Source organism: Pogonomyrmex barbatus, unplaced genomic scaffold (assembly GCF_055798465.1).
Source record: "Pogonomyrmex barbatus isolate J1 unplaced genomic scaffold, ASM5579846v1 scaffold3, whole genome shotgun sequence".
NCBI lineage: Eukaryota > Metazoa > Arthropoda > Insecta > Hymenoptera > Formicidae > Pogonomyrmex > Pogonomyrmex barbatus.
The window spans coordinates 3,173,080-3,196,284 of record NW_028297127.1 but is presented as its reverse complement, the minus strand read 5'-3'; the positions used below and the strand labels follow the sequence as shown (position 1 = coordinate 3,196,284).

General features: G+C 29.0%; 1 protein-coding gene across 1 annotated transcript in view; it reads right to left on the bottom strand.

Annotated features, from left to right (window-relative positions):
* LOC105430660 (lachesin) overlaps positions 1-3,125 on the bottom strand; it is a 129,363-nt gene extending 126,238 nt beyond the window's left edge. Inside the window, exon 1 of the mRNA XM_089079085.1 lies at positions 3,090-3,125. The gene's annotated coding sequence lies outside the window, so the exon portion shown is untranslated. The remainder of the gene's footprint in view (positions 1-3,089) is intronic.
* Between the last annotated feature and the right edge of the window lie 20,080 nt (positions 3,126-23,205).

Here is a 23,205-nt window from a genome sequence, read left to right as displayed (position 1 = left end):
TATAAAGATATATTAATTTTTTATGAAAAAAATAAACAGAAAAATATTATCAGGCGATGGAGGCGATGGCTTCTATTTAGCGTTTACGTAAATAAGTAGGACATTTCGCACGCACGAGGCGATCCCTGTTTGATTAAAATTCTCTCTACGACGGACTCATCGCATTTATATAATGGCATGAGCATCTGCTCGACTCCGGGAAGGGATTTTCCAAGAAATTTCAACCGCGCGCAGTCTGCCCCGGCGATAGTTCAGGCCAATTATCCGCTCTTTCGAGCACGAAGTTTCTTTCGCGAAACAATCGTGGATGAACGTGACGGCAAAATTGCATTCCTTTAAGCACGAAGGCGCGATCGTTTTTCGCGACTTTAACGACGGCTAGCTAATTCGGTAAAGAAATATCTCGATTTAACATGCTTTGATTTAATTTTGCATTGAAGTTGTCTAGCTAATTCGGTAAAAAAATATTTCGATTTATTACCCTTTCATTTAATTTCAAAATAATTTGTTATACTTGAAATAAAGAATTCTGTACGCAAAGAATTAAAATAATGATTTTATAAATTATTTACTGTTAAGTGTTTTTTTGTTAAAAAAAAATCTCGATATAATGTTTTTATTTCAATCTTTATTTAGAACTGTAATAGGTTATTTATTAGGAAAATGCTTATTTACGAATTTATATATAAGAAAATTTGAGAGTAAATTATAAAATAAATAAATATGTTCAATAGTGAAGTTTTTAGCAAAACAGTTTTTAGCAAATGATAAAATATCTGGTTTACTTTTCTCTAGTGTACGTTAAATTCAAATATCATGAATATAATAAAAATTCATTTTTTTTTCTTGCTGCAAAAAACATGAATATTACATAAAATATTTATGTAAAAATCATGATCGTTCTAAAATTGTTGCCTAAGGCTCATCAATTTTAATACAGAAATCACTCTGGATCTTCACGGACGCGTTCCACACGATTATTAAAAAAGTACATAGATAAATCTACGCGTGCCGAGTTGTTTCAGTCGCCTCGATTTATTGGCGTGGACGTTTATGATGGAGCGTGAGCGCGATTTAAAAAAAAACTGACAATTCTTTTTGCGATGATATATAGGAAAGGTTCGTTATGCAACGATTACTCTTACAGCTGTGGTAACATTGCGCAACGTGCATTTTGCAACACGAAACACAATAAAAAGAATAAAAACGATAAATGCGCAAAAATGTTCTCACGTTATTAAACAAAATAGAAAACATAACTATTAAATATTTTTTATCAATTGTCAAGTTGAGTACAAGTTTGCATTATAAAAATGTGTTATCTTGCATATATGTATAAGTACATGAAGATATTTGTAATATGTATCAATAATGCATTTTTGTTAGATACAATAGGACTGACCTTAGGCTTAGTAGTTTTCTGGATATTTACCTTTTCTGGATATTTAATTATAATATAATTATTTATACGTGCAAGTTCACAAATTGAAGCTATTGATATGTATCATATTACGTTATATCATTTCAATGCTTTATCTCTTGTTATTCCGAAAGCCAGATAATTTCATAAATTAAACGTTTATTTTGTTTGTTATATGATCTATTTTTAAAATAATTTTCCCACGTATTTTCAAATTATCTGCAGATTATTTTTACATATTATTCTAAATATTAAATAATTCACTACTATAAATCTTATCTACGTCCGTATTATTCGCGATCAAAACCAATTATTTAAATCTTATCATGAATTAGATGAGAATGGCATATAAAATTGGAATGAATGACGTAAGATCCGAGTGAGATAATCAATTTCTCGCATAATTAGCATGTCAATATTACGCAATATATAATTTTATAAATTATTATATCAATATAAGTTTTAAATACCAGACATTATATACGCATATATCAACACGTCCATAACTATGTCCATTTATCAAATACAATAAGAGCAATAATAAATTTAGTAAATAATATAAATGAGAATATCTAACATGATATATTAATAATACTTATATTAAAAGTGAAGATTTAAGTTAAAGTAAATTAATAATTTGTAATTATATTCCGTGATTAAATATGTATTGAATCTCACGTCATATTAAATAATATTACTTTAACTTATGTAAAGCTAAGTTAATATAGATAGATAGATTATACATAATTAGGATAAACTCGGCATATTTGTTATGTCATTGATTATTACGTTTTATTATTCGTTCATTTATATTTGTGATATTTACATTATTAAAGAACTTCTGAATACATATATTCCGATTTAAATACTTAATCCTGGTAAAATTTAGGAAGAGTAAAGATAGGTAAATAAAAAACACACATGATAAATGTATATTCTTATTACACATAAATGTAAAATATGAATATTTTTTGTAATCTTCGTTTCTGTTTTTATTCTGTTTTTATGAAAAATATATGAAAAGATTTTATGAAAAGATTTGAATGAAAACTTAATAAACTTTAAAAAAACTTTTTGAAAAATATTAATTTAATATAAATTGTTTTTGCGCTATTGTTCTATCTGTTATTGTTAAGTATTGCCACGTCTGTTATTGTTAAATATTTAATTAAGAAATTCAAAAATTAAATAAATTTAATAATTAAATAAAATCTATATATTAATATATTTCCAAAAAAATTTAATAAATTATACATTATTATTTTTAATTGTCAATGTTACATCTATATTTGTATACGTTACATAGGTATATAATTTCTTAAAACATTTAAATTATTTTACTTTCTTGCGAGATTATTTGATAATTTTTAAGTAATTGAGGCATCTCGCAAATAAAATGAAATACGAAAGATAATGCAAAATAATGAGGTATAGACACAATAAACTCTATTTCATAAGTTCTATGTATCTGTACAAGTACATTATAATGTAATAAATCAATAAATGGTATACCAGGATTAAATATACATTCCAAATTATTTAAGCTTATCCATTTTAGGATAACGAATCTGTGAAGACATATCCAACTGCAATACTTTTATAGTGAATGTATAAAAATAACCTAAATTTCACAGATTTGTTACCCCAATAAAAAAAATTTATCACTCACCGATTCGATGCGCAACAGCGGAGTAAATCTGCCACGTAGCTACGATGATTCTGTAATACACAAAGAGAACATTCAAATTATAGCAACGCTCTAAACGATATATATTTCAAAAAGTAATTTTTACATATATCGAATCTACTTGTTTTTCAATTAGATATTTATTAAAAATAATTATATAATCTTCAACAATTTTCAAAAAAATCTTTATAGAAATAAATTTATATCCAATTTTAAATTGTATCTTTTTCTCAAACTATAAATTTCAAATTATCGAAATTCAATGATCCAAATAAATGAGAACACAATTTTATGTCGACAAAAAATGTATACTTACCGCAAGGTTGCTCCGCCGATGCTCGATGCCTCTCCTAGGCCTCCTCCTCCTCTCAGGATATTCTCAGGAGGTCATCAGATCTCCTCGTGGCACAGGACACTCGCGGAAAACACTCGCGAATTATTATAGACTAATTTTAAATAAAAGTCTTTCGCGCGATACTTGTACGGCACTCTCGAAGCAAACGCGCGGCGCGACGAACTGGCTGCAGTTCGTTCATTCAACTGAATCGATGGCGAAATGTCGATTAAAAACCGACGATTAATGCGTGAAACGCATTAATTAACTTTGCCACATAAGAGCCATTTCACGACTCGTGGGTATGCTATGTTAGTATAATAATGCGTGAAACGCATTTGCCACATAAGAGCTGTTTTACGACTCGTGGCTATGCTATGTTAGTACATTATTAATAACAGTAATATTACGTAACATTAATATTAATGTTATTAGTAAACCGTGCAATGGGTACTGTTAGCTTCTTCGTCTTTGGAATTCCGTTGGATTCTCCAACGGAATCCCTCGGAATACTGAGCCCCTCTGCCACATCAAGGCCGTATCTTTTAGAGGGGTTAATGTTTAAAAGTTATCAATTTCAAAGAAATAAGTCACGTGAAATATCTTGTTCATATCTTGTTATAGAGTCGTTTCGATACGCTTACAAATCGTTAATCATGTCAGTTAATAAGCATTTATTACATACGATACTATTACTATTTCATCAGATATAACAATGTTTAGTATCATTTAGCGTTAAAAAAATGCGAAGAAATGACGAAGCAGCATATTTTGTTACCTGCTTATACGAACGCCGATGAATGAATGGTAGCGCGTGGAGCGCTCGTAAACACGTGACGTATTAACCACGGCACGTAAATACAATTCAAGGCTACAACAATAGTCTGGCTATGAAAATATTCAACATATTACAAATAAAATTTAATTTCCACGTTACAACATCTTTCGGTAACGAAACATTAAATAATTGTTACAGTTTAAATAAACTTTTAAATGGTCTGTATCGTACATTTGTTATTCAACTTCTTCATCTTTGAGATACGAAACCCCTCGGAATACTCAGCTCTTCCATATTAAGACTAAAGGAGGTACTCACTGAAAGAGTTATTATTTATAAAAAAATATATTATAAATTTCAAAAAAAAGGTCGCGCGAAATGTGTATATACTTTATTAAGAAATTGTTATTTTAATACGTTTATAAATTGTTAATCAATCATTAATAAGTAAAAATTTAAGTAATAATTTATTATTATATTCATATGATGCAGTAATGTCTGGTATCATTAGCAATGAAAAGATGTGAAGAAACGCGGAGCGACACTCATTGCTACTTGCCAGTACGAATGCCGGTTAAAGAATGGCGCGTGGAGCGCTCGTAAACATGGCGCGCGCTACGCGGCGCGCAAAAACAATTCCCAAGGCTAACAATGTGTATAAGAAATATTCAACACATTACGAATACTTAACATAAATGACATAAGTCGTTATAACATCACTTTTAATGATTCAACAGTGAATGCTGTAATCGTTACATTTTAAATACCTTCTATAAATAAATAATCTATTATAGTGCATTTGTTTAAGACTCGACTTAAAGATAGACTCAAAGATAAACATGTGAATATCTTATGTATCTTATATGTATTACAACTAAACAATTATTACAATAAATTAGCTGTCATTATAGATATGTATGTATTACAAAATACACACATGTAAATTACAATAAAATTCAGAATAAAAATTTAAAAGTGTCCAATATTAAAGATATTTGAATTATTATAAGAATAATTATCTGATTAATTCTATTATACATATGTATATTATTTTCATTATAATAGAATAAATTATACTAAACATTTTCAAAATTTTCAATGTTTGTCGATATGTTTGCAAATTTTTACATCACATACAAAGTTTAATTAATATGTAAATATATTAAGAATTAATTTTATATTAAATTCCATTCATAAAAAGACCGTATAAGACTGGAATTGATGCATTTTCGCGATGTTGATTGTTCTTTCGCTTTACTCATTTCATGTTACGAGCAGAATTGTCAAACATTAATATTAATACTTGTGTGAGGTTTTAGCGATGAGATATAACATGTAATGAAAATATTTTATATATAATATTAAATAAATGACACTCTTTGGAATATTCTAGTCATTATAAATTACGTTTCAATATCATATAAATATTATAAACATATTGCGTATTTAGAATTAAGTAACACATTTATTATTGGATATAAATGAAGCTATTTAGAATTAAATATATAATAAAGATGCTGTAGAATCTGATGAGCGAGCAAAATAATTTTTGTGTACTGTCAAATACAACACCCGCATCGAGATATCAGATCTCGTCAGTCTTTTTTTTTTTGTTACAAAGATAGATGCAACGTATGACAATTTAAAATTGATCAAAGGCGTTGTTGGTGCAGTGTCAGTTCCAATAGTTACGTTATATTTGAACGAAATATCGAGATAAATCTCTCTATGTCGAAAGAGAAAGAGAGAGAGAGAGAGAGAGAGAGAGAGAGAGAGAGAGAGAGAAATTCTTTTTAGAAAATAATATTTTAGAGAAGTGTAATAAGTTATAGACAAAAAAATTATGATGAATTTGTTTAATACTTTTAAAATCTATTTATTATTAAAAATAGAGAGACCTTTGAGTAGACCTGTCTTGAGTTATAAAAAACAAGAAAGGAAATAATCTATTAATCACGTAATAACGAGAAGAATGGAACTTAGAATTTTAATAACTATTTAGCTCGAACTAGCTCAGTCAATTAAATGCCTTGCTTGACAGTAATAAGTCATAGCTATTTCAAACGATAGCTCGCACAATATGATAATTCGACATAGCCTCCTCACAAACGCCATATGTCAACGACGTGGAATTAATTATCACCAACTCCCTTCTCTACATCCCTATATTTCTATGTTACAATTTCGACTAGACGATAATTCGATTCTATCGATGTTGTAATGATCAAACTCGTGAATTTATGGCATGTTCCATTAAACATAGTGACAGTTTAGTCTTTAATTTTGATAGAAATTAACTTCCAGATTTTTAGTTATTCAATTTATTTTATAATTTTATATATAAGTTTAATTATTTTTATAGTATTATTTATATTTTTTAAAAATCTAACTATTTAAATTGAATATAAAAGTAAATATTAGTCATTATTAAATCATTTTAGCACACTAAAATCGAAATTAACTTTTTATTTAATTGATATCTCTATTTAGCAATACAGATAATTAATGAAATGCAATATGGATAATTAATGAAATTATCTTTCTATTGAAAAATATCCATCGAGAGATAAACCATTGAATTGATATAACATAATATAATGTAGATGCATTTCAATAGCTTCAATTCAGTCTACTCACACGTGTAAATAAATATATTACAATTAAATAAAGTTTTATGAAAATTTTTACAATGTTTTATTTTTACAATGTATTTTTAATGTCTGTTTAATGTCGAAATTAAATTAAATCAAACAGAAATTAGAAATACTTAAATAATGCCCATATATTAGATGTAGACATTAGATATATATGTCTATGTACTTTTATTTTTTTTACGTATGGAATCGTTATACTTGCCGGTATACATAATTCTCAGAAAAAGATGCAATCACGATCAGTTACTACGAGCAGTATACGCAAGTAACGCTCGATAACGGTTAGTCATATATCATGAGCGTGTTTAATTTTCATTAACGACGCGAATGTAAGTGGTATTAATTCAACTCCATTGCACGTAGTATCACGGCAATCCCTGGAGGATGCAGACGCTACTACGGAGGAAATTTCAAGGTTTGTAAACGAGAAGTAAGTACTGACGTTATGTAGGTAGACCGAGAGTAATATAAAGTGTGATTGGTTGCCGAACATTTACTGGAAATTGTAACTGGCGAGCATGGAGTTAGTCCTGTAAACGTTGTTGTGAAGTTATTTGCGACCGAAACTATGTATACAGGATATAACGGATTCTGCTACAACCGGATATCCTGTCAGCCATAGCTTCGTCGAGATGTTTGTTACGAGTTAAGTTCATGAGTCAAAATACATCGTATGAACAATCGTAAATCTTAATTAATAGTTTTTAAAGCAACTGCATGACTATTGCTTTGACTCCATCGTATACTCCATCGTTGCACATATAAGTAGAATGCTTTCTTATTGGATACTTGTCAAACTCACAAAATCAACGTCCACAATTCGCCATGTTATATATTCTGACCCTTCTAAAGGGACATCCCTCCCATAACGCGATTATTGGTTGGCAAAAATCAGTTCAGGTTGGATCCAACCCTTATTTATTACCGAGATGAACCCCTACATTTAAACACAAGGGTCGATTTATCGTCACGTGGGACAATATGGGGGACGGATACATCCGAACATTAATGGAGGAAATTTTCAACAATATTTGAGGATGAAACATGATTGATCGTTTACATTTACGATATTCTTAATGAATTCGATATTGTATCGCAAATCAGGAGATATTCGTATAGAGCACCAATTGCAATAATCAGTTTGCACCAATACGTGGCCTTTGGTTCTACAGCGCCATTTGTTACTGATCGTATTCCGCAGAGGGTCGCATCCCTCCTGCGACATTACAATGAACCCCAAAATAGACTAGCTTCTCTAAATCAAGCCGGTAACGTACCAATGCAATTGCATATTCTCGCTATAGTCTTCGAGCCGATTACTGTTCGATGACGCGACAATTTGCCAGCACATCGTGTAAGTAATGTGCTTAAAGTAAAAAGAAAAAAAGATATTTCTACGCTATGTGTCTTTACTCATACAAAATAATTTATATTGTTTTTCTTAATAAATCTTTAATTTTTATTATAAAAGACTTAATGTTTTATGCATATGTTAAAGAAATTTGATATTAAGTACATTGAATTTATTTCTTTTGCTATATACTTTACAAACACAGGGATTTGTAGAGTGTTAAGAGCGATGTTATAATCATCGATATTAGTGGTTACAATTACATATGACAAAGCAGCGTAGAATGGTATGCAGCGTCATTATTCAAGTCGAATTACAAAGCCTTTTGACGCGACACTGTTACAGTGAATGCTGCCATATACTCTGTCTGCTATTATCAGGCCAGATAATTATCCTGGTTTCATCAGGTTAGGCTCGATTGAGTCCCGATTCATTGCCTCGCCGTATTTCTCCAATTAATGGAAACGCCTTCATCCTCATTGGTCTGTGAACCAATTAATTAACGGCGCTGATTCTAATAATGTATTTTCGGTTACTGTTTCGTTAACAAATTGTCCAAACGTTATTTAATTAATTGCAATGTGATTCGAAAATAAATTATAAATAATATCAGTTATTTTGCGGACAAGCATTTACATTTATCAGTGATAATTTATCAGCAGAGTTACTTCAACTATTTTAAAAATGTCATCACGTTAAAATTTTAATTAAAAAGATATAAATGTTGAATTATATATTTGCAATTATATATTTAGCAATTAAAAATAAAATAATATTTTGTATTTTGATTACTGCATGTATGAAAAATTTCGATAAATTAAGCTTTAAAAATAAAAAAAAATATTTGTATTTCAATAGTAATTCAATGTCAATAAAGCATTAAATAAGCTTTTAATTAAAAATTTTAATTCTGCAGTATCGTTGCTAAAGCGTTACGTAGATAAAATGCTGTGAATGAAGTTTATTTTATTTGCTTGAAAATTTTTTAACTTTTCTTAGTTCATGTTCTGCAAGGAAGAGAGAAGACATGACGTTCAAAAAATTGGATAATTCTTCTTATTTAAGGACGCAATGTGGAAATGCTCAGCTGTGACGAGACTGCGAGCTGCTAAGAGTGCGAGAGAGTTGATTACGCCAATACATTTGCAATGAAACCTCGAGGGTATGCTTTTGCATGCTGTATCGTGTACGCGCAAAAGAGTGGGCGCATGTAGATTTATGTGCGCATAGAAATACTGTATTGTCTTGTTTTATATGTACATTGCATAAGTACTACGCATTTATATAAGAGAATTGTGTATTATACATGCATGCAGATGCAGCTCGTCGTTAGACTCTCCGACCTACATCGTAGCTTTAATTACGAGAGCGAGATGAGAATCGAGCCCCGTGTCGATTCTGTCAGATTATTGGGAGATAATCCTCTTTCATACAAGATTGTCTATAAATATTACCAAGAAGAGAATTATGTTGAAATAAATAATTGAGAATATATATATATATTCTTAATTTCCGATATTTTTCTGTAATAAGAAAAGTACTTGATCAAAATCATCTAAAGTATCTCGCAATAATTATGTGATACTTTAATAACTTCCAATAAATATTTTCTGTATTTTCGGTATTTTAAAGTATTTTTAAAAGTATTTTAAAGATAAATGTCAAATTTCCTAAAATAAGATCATAATAGTTTCCAGGGTTATAAGCGGTTGAAGTTGACCAATGGCATGACATAGAATTCGTGCGTTTAATTCCACAACTATGCGTACACGCATTCCTCACTTCGAATGTTATCTGTTATCTATTACACGATTTTACGATTTTGCGTGATATTGATTTTAACTTCAACTGTTACAAAGCCGAGCTATTAACAAGCGCAAATGAATAGGTCACGGAAGATTTAGAAAAGATTAGTTATAACTAAAAATAAAATTTATTATTGTTAATGCGTTAATTTTAATAAAATAATTTAATTAAAATGTGTTATATGAGAAATATTATTAATTATAACATTAATTACAACACTTTAATTACATTAATTACAACACTTAATTCTGGGAAATTAACCGTAAAGCTCAAATATTATTTAAAAAATATTGGAAAAAAACGAAAAACAATAACACAGTTAAACATGAAAAATTTTATATTATTACGTTTTATAAATATTGAATTTTAGCTTATATAAAATATACAAAAGCTGCACATTTTATTCATTATATGATTCATTTATTCAATATATGAACATTATATAAAAAGAATTAGAGAATAATTAAGATCAAAATCAATCAAAGATTATTTAGGATTGACCGTATAAAAATAAAAATTTATTATATGTATACGTATATAATAGATTTTTAATTTATTTTTATATTTAGATATCTAATATATTTAATTACTTAAGTTTTATTCATTATTTCAAAGATAAAAATAATTCAGCATTACTTAATATAATGCGTAGCGATAGAATTATATTGTAATAAAAAAAAAAATATTTTAAAACAAGGTTCAAAATAATATTTAGAAAAATAATTACGCGTATTGCATTTTATATTTATTTTCATAATTTACTTTTTAAATAGTTGACAAATAATTACATAATTTCCGAAAAACAGAGAATTTTTTAAAATATGAATGTTTATAAAATTACCGAATAAATGTGTAATTTTGACTTAAATTATTTAAATATTTATAAAACTTAAACAAGTAAGATATTATATACTTATTAAATAATATACGTTAATTTATATTATTATGTTATTATAATTTATCAGAAATATCATTAAATTTCATTAAATATCTCAAAATATTTTATGCATGTTATATAATGACGTAAAATAATGCATTACTACAGACAGCAAACAATTTGTCTTACAAATATCAAATAATAAATTAAACAAATTGTAAATTACTCACTTCGTGGTTGCTCTGCTGATGTGCGATGATGCTTCAGCATCATTATCTCTTTATGGACAGTAATTTGTAAAAACAATTAATTATCACATAATCACGTTTGTTAACCATTACAGAATATAAAGATTGCGCGATACATTGCATGGCATTGCCAATATCCGCAATGAATGTTTTACTACGTCACAAAAATGAAAGAAATTCAAAAAACGCACGATTACGTAAAAATTACAATAAAGATACCGTAACATCATATTAATCAAATGAAATTTTCAACGGTAAAGGAATTCGAAAACCATGTGACCATTTCACACGATATCTACCACAGCGATATTGTACCTGTTGCTTCTAACACTTTCGCACACTTCTCGTATTTAGAATATTATATTATAATATATTTAAAGATTTTGTAATCATTTTGTTCTGTTATATCAGTCATTGATAAATATACGACGAAATTAAAGATAAATATACATATATTAATAGGATAAATCACATGAATTTTGATAGAATAAATTTAAGACACATTACATTGATATATATATATATATATATATATATATATATATATAAATCCAAGTATTAATGAAATTAATAATGTTTCAAATTCACTAATATAAATGTTCGTTATTTCCGTCTTATATGTTTTTAAATTGTATTCTGAAGAAAGTTACAAGATATTTGTTTCAACATGATTGACATCTTAATCAACATTCGATAATAAAGTTAATAAAGTTAAAAGTTAATAAAGTTAAAAGTGCGGACTTAATCACTATTTTTTTGTAAATGATAATCGCGTTTAATGTCGTCTATTGCTTGCCACGACGACGTTTCGAGGAGTAATGCGTTGTACGGAACGTTTTGCGTTGCTGGCTGCCAGCCCGCGCGAATAACAACAAAGCGAGGTGAAAATACAACACGCTATACGCCGTTATATTTACACAAAAACAATTGCTGAGTATTGTATATCAATCAATTCGTTGCCGTTATAAAATATTTAATGTATTATGAAATAAAAGTACATTTTTATTCTTGCTAAATTAATTTTGATTTAACTTTGACTTGACTTTTTGATTTAATAAATTATTGCATATTTTGATTTTTGTTTCATAATATAATTAAATTATTTCTAGACATATTTACATATATACAATTATTAATGAATTTCAATTATTACTTATTTAAGTTCTGTTATTAGTGTTTCACTCATTTAATCTTTCTTTTAATAAAAATAAATCATTCCATAGATGGTTGATGATTGACAAATACCGTTAAACGCATTATTTATTTAAAATATTTCACTTTTGTTTTAATGTATATGAAAAAAATTTGTGTTTCTTTATGTTTTTCAGAAAAATTTTTTATTTATATTAAAACAGTACTCAAGATTTGAAGAAAACAAAATATTAATTAATAGTACGCGCAGTGATATTCGTTCCGTGTCGTATCCAACAAACGGAAATCTCAAGAAAGCATAATAATGTGGAATCTAAGACTTCCTACAGAATGCTTTGCGCAAATTAAATTCCACTCTTATATACGATTCTTTCCGATTCTCGTATAACCGACTAACAAGCGTCTTACGCTTCAATGAAATTCTTAACTGTAGCCACCGTATTGCCGCAATCTGGCAAAAAGGAAAAGAGTAAAGCTATAATAAAAGATAAAGCTTGTATCAAGCACAGCATGAGTTCGTGCAACTTAAGACGTGTATAAAAAAATATACATTATTATAAAATTATATAAATTTTCACGTGGGATGAAATTATATATGCAAAAAATATGTAAAAAAATGTATTATTTAAATTAGAGATTAAAGTTATTTACATGAAAATTGCGTAGCTCGTTATAGAACATCGTTATATTTAATTACTGATTTCTGTCATTACGTTACTTATCAAAAAAGATTAAGATATCTCAGTTGTCCACTTAATTAAATTAACTCGCAATTCAGAGAAGATTTTGAATTATTTAGCGCTATTATTTTTTTGCTTTCTTGATTTTAACGCAAATAATATTACTTATTATTGTGACTAAAGAAACTTATATTATCATGTAATCGAGTAAGTTTCAGATGTTAACAGTAAATTTCTAAAACTGCCGATTATTAATATTTTTAAAATACTCTTATGATTATTTTTCCATTTCTGCAAATATAATTTCTGACTACAAAAAAATTAATAACTAGATATCTTTTGAATGAAAGTATTGAATTTAGAGATGTAAGCACGCGAAGCTGAGCTAACGACTTGGTCTAATCGATTTGAAGTTCATGATTCCAAGTTGGAGTTCCAAGCAAGCGAATTGGGACACTAGCACCTACCTATCCTGAAATTCGGAAACCTATAATTACGAACTTCTCTGGAATTCTACGTTGAATTTCAGCGACGTCCTTAGAACTGAATGAAGTTACTGATGTTCATTCATACAATATTAGTATATTGTTCTTGTACTTTTGTAGCACTGCTCCCTTTTCTTCTTATGTCAATTTAGTAATGACATTTTTATTCTTTTTTTTAATCTTAACTAAACTTTAATATTCACGATAATATAAAAATATTCATAAATATAAATGAATAAATAAAAATGGATAATCTTCTATATCAATTATTCTTTTTTCAACTGAAAGGGATTTTATCAGAAAGTAAAAAATAAACGATAAAAATTTGAGCTTTTAGATTTAACTTGAATTTTATATCTTTTTAACGAATTCCATATATTTTCAGCACCTAATTTATTTAATTCGCAATTTGTTTCCGAGGTTTGTATCGAGATTTATACCGGGATTTATTTGAAATCTTCGGAATTTATCCTCCAACGTGCTTTAAAAATTTCTTCATCCAGAACAAGAAGAGCTTACTTAGCTTATGTAGAGCTAAAAGTCAGTATTGTTTATAGAATGAAAAGGACGGAAAAGAGCTAGATTAAAGTAATTTTATCGGTCATATTCCGCAGCACTTTACAGTCGCTAATACCTTTTACGCTTTCGTTTGTGAAAATTCCATTCACACTGTGAAATTTTCATATAATGATACATTTAAAGCTACGGATGGCGGTTACAAATTTTACACATATTCATTTATTTAATTTTAACTATTTTACTGCTTGATCACATATCTATAATATTTCTAGAGTGATTGTTTATAATTTAAGATTATTATAGATAAAAAATATAAAAAAATATAAATAAAACTGATAGATATGAAAAGAAAATAAATTGCGCTTGTTATAATATTATATTTTGCTAATTTATATTATTTATAAAATAAAGAATAAAGATATACATAAGAAAAATTATAAAATCATATTCAAATAAAATAAATCTTAGAATTTAAATATTTCTTTTAGTTTTATATTTAATTCTTTTTTATAAAAAAGATTGTTATTTTTTATACTTGTTATTTTTTATACTTATATTAATAAGATATTTTTATATTATAAAACAAACAATAAATTTAAAATGTATTTAATTTAAATATAATTGTAAAGAAAAAATTTTTTGTTGATATGTAAAGTATTAAAATCAAATTAATTTTGGATATGTATTTGTATTTTGTAAATGATTATTGAAATTTGTGATAATTTTGTACACAGAGGATATTCTTCTATATTCTCCTATTTCAAGTATGCATTACTACCGAATATATTGTGCATAATATCCGATTTCGCGGTCAGATTTTTCATGAAATTTCACAGGATTTTTATTTAATACACGTCATGTTTAATCAAAGCAAACATTGCCGCAACGGTATTGTATTACTTATACCTGCATATTCTATAAAGTTTCAATGCTATAGTAATGAAAATGGAAATTTTCAAAGCATATGTGATATTCTATAGTTATGACGCAGTAATTGCAAAAGTTTTTATGCAATTAAATTTGAATAAAAAGAGTTCAATGCTACTTTTATTAATAATATGTCAGAATCAAGGAGTTTAAACAAAATTAACATATTTTATTTATATTATATATTATACTATATATTAGATATTATACTATTATATTATTATATTAATTAAATTTTTTGATGTTTTTGATTCTTAATATCTTTAAAGAGTTAAAAGAAATATTTTCAAAAGTATCATATATTGAGATATACCATAATGAATAAAAACGTCACAGTTATCGAAATCTTTCTAACTTCAATCGCAGTGAAAGACTCGCAGTATGGACCGTCCAATGTTATGCCGTGCATTGTTTCCGGTCGAACGCTAAAGTTACAATGTAGTTCTCGAATCGTCGCTCAGGTTGAAATTATTGATTCGCTATAATTGCGATGTTCGATAGTTGGCTATGCCAGAATCACAACGTGCAGCAAACTGGTTATACCAGGCAGAAGTAACAACTTCATTAACGCATCGACGCGTTGTACTCGCGTTTGCTATTGGCAAGCCATTGCGATCCCGGGTTTGTTGCACGTTGGGATTGTTGTTGTTTCATCGCCACAATGTAATATTGCATGAATAATTAATAGAGTCGCTCAAATTACCCTATTAACGAATTTTCTGTTCGTGCAAGGTATTTTGAAACTACCAGCGTTTGCATATTTCTATCTAAACAATTCTAACAAATTTAATGACATAATCTTTATTTTATTAAACTTTTATATTCTATGGAGCTTAAAAAGTTTGTGTGTGTTTTCTGATTAAAATAATCATAAACATTTAAGATTTGACTTTTACTTCCTTTTCATTTTCATGTATAAATACTAAATATATATTTCAAATTTAGACTAGATAATTTATATATCCATTAATAAATAAAAAATATACAATTTCAGAAATTAACTACAAAACTAATGTATTTTAACTTTGCGACGAAAATTAAAGTATCTCTGGTTTTCTTTTTAATTTTCGCAAATAAATCTGTTTCAGCTGGCCATACATTAACTCGCCGTTTTCACATCGTGTGAACCGACCTATCTAACTCACTTCAAAGGTGGTTACTGACTAATATGTAGGTGTCTGCCTACCTAAATGTGTACATCTAGTTACTACCAGACGTGTTAGCTCGGTAGTCGCTCTGATTTATGCCAGTAGATGGATACGCGCAGTTGTGTCAAGCCGTTAACCATGCAGATACGTGGCATTCCTACTGAAAGGATGCCGTGCGATGTCAATTTGGCATGTCAAATAAACGTAAAGTTATAAAGTAGAGACCCTTTGGATAAAATTTACCATGAGCTAAATTATTGAAGTAAAATCAACACCATTAATAGATTCAAACTGTTAAAATATAACTGTTAAAATTAATGATATTAGTTTTTATTTTCTTATCGTTTCTAACACAAAAATTATTGTATTATTTTATATTAATTAATTTTTTAAAAGTAATTAATCTCTGAACTGCGGTACTAAAATTTTAGTATAATGTATACGACATCCTGATATGTTTCCGCGGTATATGCTATAATGTTTTTTTAGAATTAAATAATAATAAATTTAATTTTATAAATATTATCATAAATATTATTTTATTATCAATTTTGTAATTAATATTTGCAAATGTTGCGCATAATATATCTATAATGATATATTTATTTTCCAACAATATCAGACATATTCATTTTTCTTGTTACATTTTCGAATATTTCATTATAACATCTCTATGCTGTCGTTAAGTCTCTTCTGTCGTTCCGCAGCAATTTTCACTTTTTCTTCCTTTTTTCGTAGACGGTAAAGTAATTTCCGCGAGACCCAGCCGGCCGTCTTATTCATCTGGAATATCTCCTCTTACGCCACGCTTTGAGCCAGGCGATAATGTTTGTGCGGCGCTGATTGCCTTTCGAAGGATTTCTCGACTCGGCGAACTGAAAGGTTCACGCGGACTTTTTTACTCGCGGCCAAACTAAGTTCCTCTCGGATGTAAATCGCTCACTGGAAATCAATCGACCAATCTCCGTCAAGCTCCAAATAAATTGCCGGAGCTTTTCAAACTTTAACCTTGTAACAAAAGATAGGACTGTTTTCTATTCGTTAAAATGCAATAGAATATGCTAATTACTGCACACTTTTCTAAAAAAATATATATTTTGTTGAAATTACATAAAATTTTGAATAGTCTAATAAATATGTGTGTCTTTTTAAGCTTACTGAGATGTAATTTTAATAAATTTTATGTTTTCTTATTATTCATTAATTTTTATTAATTATCAAGAAATTCAGATAATAATTCGTCCCTAAGTTCATGCGCAGTAAAGCAAATTGCCTAGGTGAGCATAATTTATATTTTGATATCTCCTGCTGATTCACTACAGCCATTTTAAATTATGACGTTAGAAACGAGAAAATATTGAGATAAAAATTCTTGCAAAATACATTAAAATGGAAATGTTTTTCGATAAAATAACGTTAGCTCGATAAAATAGACTCGTAAAATATACCGAAAAAAGAGTAAAACTTTCCTTTTGCTCCACTGATAAAAAATAACTATATCTAGAAAATAAATTGTGCCTAATCAAGAAAAGAGAAGTCAATTTTAAATATATGGTTATTTATTGATCAAACGAATAAAAGAAAAATTTTTCAGTATATTTTACAAGTCTGTTTTGTCGAATGAAAATGTTATTTTACCGAAAAACAATTCTTTTCTATTTAAATTTATTTTGCAAGAATTTTTTTCATATTTTCTCACTTCTGACTTTATAATTTAAAATAGTTACAGTGAACTAGTAGGAGTCTCAACTTGAAAAATATATAAGCAATTATCTCAAATATTATTAGGATTAACACAGATAAGAAAGATTAAGAATTAGAAAAAAGAAGAAACGTCCAAAATATAAAATTGATGACAGAAACTTTAGGCAAAAGTTTCTGTTTAACTAGCTCTTAAAGTCGAAAAATTAGAATAAGAATATTTATATTGCACTAAAAAATTATGTGTTTTATTTGATATATTAGAAACATATATTATAAAATACTTTAAGAAGTTATAAATAATTATAAAAAACGCTACATGTATTCATCATTGTAATTCTAAAATGTAGAACAGATTTTTTTTCTTTAAACAGCAAGAACTACGTAACGAATTTGTTTACAGAATAAATTATTTTATCATAACAATAAACATTATACACAGAATTTATTTTGCTAATTATATCGTTCTATTAAAAGTAACAAGAAATTTTGAAATAAATATTAATTGATTTATTAATACTAAATAAATATTATTTCAATAATAATACACATAAAGAGAAACAAAGTTAAACTAATGTACAAAAACTTGGCTCACTTGGATGGCATTAAAATTACTCTAAGTCACGATTGTCACAAATAATATAAATAATACTTTAAATTAAATAAATTTTTAGATAAATTATAATATTTATTTATCATTTATACGTCAATTTGAGATCACTTTGTATAATTTAAAATTTGCAACGTAATCATTTATTTGACGACTATCAAAATAATATTCAATATTAAAAGATTTTATTCTTGATAAATTTTAGAATTTGTTTTGCATTATACGGATATGAATTTTTGTTGGATTTATGCATTTAAATTATTCCTTGCTTTCTATTTTTTATCAATGTATTATTGATAAAATGCTGCAGGAAAGAATTGGTAGAGCTCGATCCCAACTTGAATATAAACGGCAGTAAATCATGACGTGATTGTAAAGGGGCGGATCGCTTCTGCATCGAATGCACATGTGAAGTTTGTGGGTATACTTATATCTCTTTGAAGGATTAAATAAATCTCGCAAAGAGATATATGTAAAAGATACGTAGTTGCAAGAAAATATAAAAAAAAAAAAACCAAACGCCTCTTCACGGCGATGAAAAAATGGTTAAATGGTTCGTAACGCCGCTTCGTTAGTTTCACGATAAATGCGAATATCGATTCATGGATGAACTTTTGTACTGATTTGATGAAGTATCGGAGTATCTCTAGTTTCCCGAAACGAAATATTTTTCTCAGATGAACGAAACGATACGATCGGAATGGTGAAATTGAATGCAGTTTGAAAGCGGGGTCACGGCGTGCGAATGAAAATAATAAAAAAGCGGATATCAAATGAAGCGTAAATAAGAATTTTTGAGGTGCGATAATGTGGCATACATACAAAACACACGTATGTAGGTGAAAGCGTGCACTTTATTATGGTAAAGCTTTTCTTACTTCATTTGCCAAGTAATCGTTTAAATCCAAACTGCATCTCTTCACGCCTTTTATTGCACGCAGCTGCTCGCGCGCACTTTCAGCCCGATCTTTTTGCGATATCGTATAATAATTTGCCGATATATTTCTTAAAACGACGTGTATCGGATATTTCCATGACATTTCATCTATCAAGTTGAATGTATCTTTGATTATATTCTTTTGATATGTTTTTGATACAAATTCAGTATTATAGAAATCTGAATTTTATTCGATTATTAGAGATAGATATAAAAATATATTCTATGTATTTAAATTTATTTTAATTCATTTTACAATTTTTAAAATTTTAGATAATATATAAAGGTAATGATTTTATCCTGTATTTATAATTTTTATTAAACAGATAATTTTTGTCACATAATCTTTAATAAGTTCGTACATCGCTTTGTATCGTTATGTCTTTTTAGGGACGATAATGAACGTTATATAATTTCGCACTTACGATCAACTTCATATTATATCAAGTGGACTATAATAATCAACACTTTCGAGGTTGCAAGTAGCACATGGAGAATATCGACTTTGCTTTAACAAACTTAGTAATTACGTGGTAATTATAGTAGTCAACTATTACAAATAAGGTAATTGATAGACGTAAATAATGTGATATTAGATTAAGAAAATTTCGGTAATTCATCTTGTGACAAAGGAATTTAATTTAAAGAGGATATTCGAAGAACGGTTACATATAGTTTATAAAGTCCAGAATTATCTCATCTAGGAAATTATTCTTAAGATTGAACATCCAATACTGTGATTATAAATAAATTATAATTCGCGTTTGAGCAAGGAAATATCTTTTTATCGCAATTTCGATTAGAAACAATTGTAAATAAAAATACAGTTGCATCTGTTAATGCAACGTACGCACCGCGCGTCTATTCTCGAATATTATCGCGAACAATTCCAGTCACGCATCTCTCGCGGATTTTGTTTAGGAATTCTTGCGGAAGAAATGCCGGATAACTTCGTAAAACACTCGTAAACGTAACGAGCCGTGAGGAGAGATATTGGCTTATCGTGACTTCGTTTTATGCTTTATATTCTACTCAACTAAATTATATAGCAGATAACATTTATTCGGAGCGGTGTGGTTAGTAAAAGATATAATTTGATCTTATCAAGATTCAAATCGCGAACTTGAGAGACAGTAAGTTAAGACATGCGACGTACATATATCGAAAATTTGTCGACATGCAATATGAATTTCTTTAATAACATTGGAATACTTCTTTTCTGAATATTAGATTTTTCTAAAATATTTCTCTATTTTGCAGTATGAATTAATAAATAATGCTAATATATAATTATAATATAACATAATATATATTAATTATTAATTCTAAAAAAGTCATTGAAATAACAAATTTAATTTAAAAAAAAATTTATACAGCAGTTTAATTATTTATTATATCTTTTTATTCGGTAAGAATTGACTCTAATTGAGATAAGTATTGTAAAACTATACTATTGTAGGACTATAAATAAAAGTATACTATAAGATAGTCTATTTAAAGCATTTAATTTTTCTTTGTTCCAAAATTCCAAAATTCCAAAAAGATTCCAAAATTAAGATATCTCTTACTTTAAAATCTATCTGTTCTAATGTAGATATCACAACAGACAAAAAAAATCATCGCGTGCCTTGGGAAATCCGCATCATAAATAAAAAGCGTCATCGGATATTAAGCTGGTGACTTCGATTTTTTGCGCGAAGCTTCAGACCACCATCGCCATTACTGAAATTGCTAGTTGGCGAACTCGTCCTCCGCTCAAGGGCCGCTTTGAAAAAAAATTTGGGAATTATTAAAACGTCCGCGTTGCATCCCGTCGACAGCCTAAATTCATTAATGGCGTACGATACGCTGACAGCGGCTACTGCCACGCGCGCGAACCATATTTCACGTCCAGGCAAGTGCAGAACGGTAACTAACCCGTTACGTTAACTAACGAGGTGGAAAATTATCAAATGGCTCGTGTGACGACAGCCGAGTCCGTGCGAATTGCCGGAGAACTCGCGAACGATGTTCCCGCGAATATACGAGCGGGACCTTCTTTATCTTTGTTAAACGTCGCTCGAAACATCGCGGACGTGATCAAATCGTACATAATGCTTAAACTTTGTTAACTGAAGCTGTCCGCGCTATATTTATAGCATCCGCTGTTCCCTGTTATTCTCCGAGAAATCTATTACGAAACTGTATGAATCACGTTGACGTGAAATATGCGATGTACGGCCGTTAATACTCGCGGCTCTAAGTCACAATAATATTTATTACAATAACTGCGATGACGGCAATGGCGGTCTTTTAATTTTCTTTAATGTGACAACTGTAGGAATTTACAACAAAAGTAGATAAGTCAATAAGAGATACGACAGTGTAAAGAAATATTTTTCTTTAACGGAAGTGTCTTTCACAATACTACATGGTTGGTGACTTGGCTATGAGGAAAGTTGAAACATTTAATCGTGTTCGCAATGAGAGAAACCAAGGAAAAGAAGGGCGAGGAAAGTACCGCCGTTTACTTTCCTACCTACGATCATCAAAGCCGTCGACCCAGAAGACATATTGGCACAATTACAGACAACTCGGAAACGTCGTCTGTCGTTTACGTGTTATAGTAGAACAAGTTATCACGTTATTGGATCAGATTAATTTTACCTTGGATATTTCCCTGGAGACAGAAAACTGTATAAAAGTTTAATTATCATTAATTCTTATCATGTAGAAAGTATTTTTAAACCAATTAGATTAAGAAGAGCTATTTCTTTTGTCCGTGACAATAAGTTTTTTATCTCATTCATAAAATTATTACATTCTTTTCTAGTTTTGACTGAGAGAATATCTTTCTTGTCTAGTCCATTTTGAAATGTGTATAACCTGAACTAAAATTAGTTTTAAAAGTTTTACTTTAACAAGACCTGTAAATGAAACTCGCTCACTTTTCTCTTTCTCCTTTCGAAGATTCATTCAACATTTAAGACAAGAGAAATTAGAGCAATTTGCGAAAAGTGTGTCTATTAATATAAAAGAAGATTGCATTTAAAAATTTTGGCATTGTAGAATAAAATGAGAAATAAAAATGAGGTTGAATAAAAATAAAGAAAAGAACGATCGCAAATTAATTTCCAGATTTGCTCTTTACTAATAAGAATAAGAAGACTATTCATCGATTATCTTTGATAATGATATATCATATATAATGATATATCGTATACGGGGAATAACGAGCGAATTTTGTAGGACGTTCTCTTATATTCTTACTGGCCATTGTGCGCGATCGAGATTTCGACTTAAGAAAACGGTAGATTTCCACATTGGTCGCCGTTGTTCCCCCGACAAAGTCGCTATCTTCTAGCTTCTAAAAGAAACGATCATTGAGCGAAGAAGAGATTCCTCCACCGGCAAAAATACAACGTCGGCATTCGCGTGGAATGCTTGTTTGCTTTCGCGAAAGTTGAATCGAGGGCCGGAAGCGGAACGAGATGCAATCAAAAGAGTCCTCCCAAACTAACCGACCTCGTACAAATAAGTAAGAGATTTCTGCCCTCGAATCGCGACGTTATCGCTGACATTAATGTTCCGTACCTGAGCTTCGCAGCGTTACCCATGAGTTTCTAAGAATTTCAAGAGAAATGTAAGATCTAGATATACGTAAGTTTCTGTGGAGAGGGTCTTTGCCGCGAAACAAGGAATGTTGGGCTGTTGTTCTTGTACACTGAGCGATCGCTGTGGTGGCGCAAATTTCCCCATTCCTCATTGGGGTTGCAGCCGAGAGTTAAGCGGTTAGCGAAGGAATTTCGCTCTTGTGCGAGAACTCAAATGATTGATTGATGTTTCCGAAGCTATTTGTGTTGATCAATACCTTGTATTGATACCAATAGCCTTCGTCTTTCGTCAAAATTG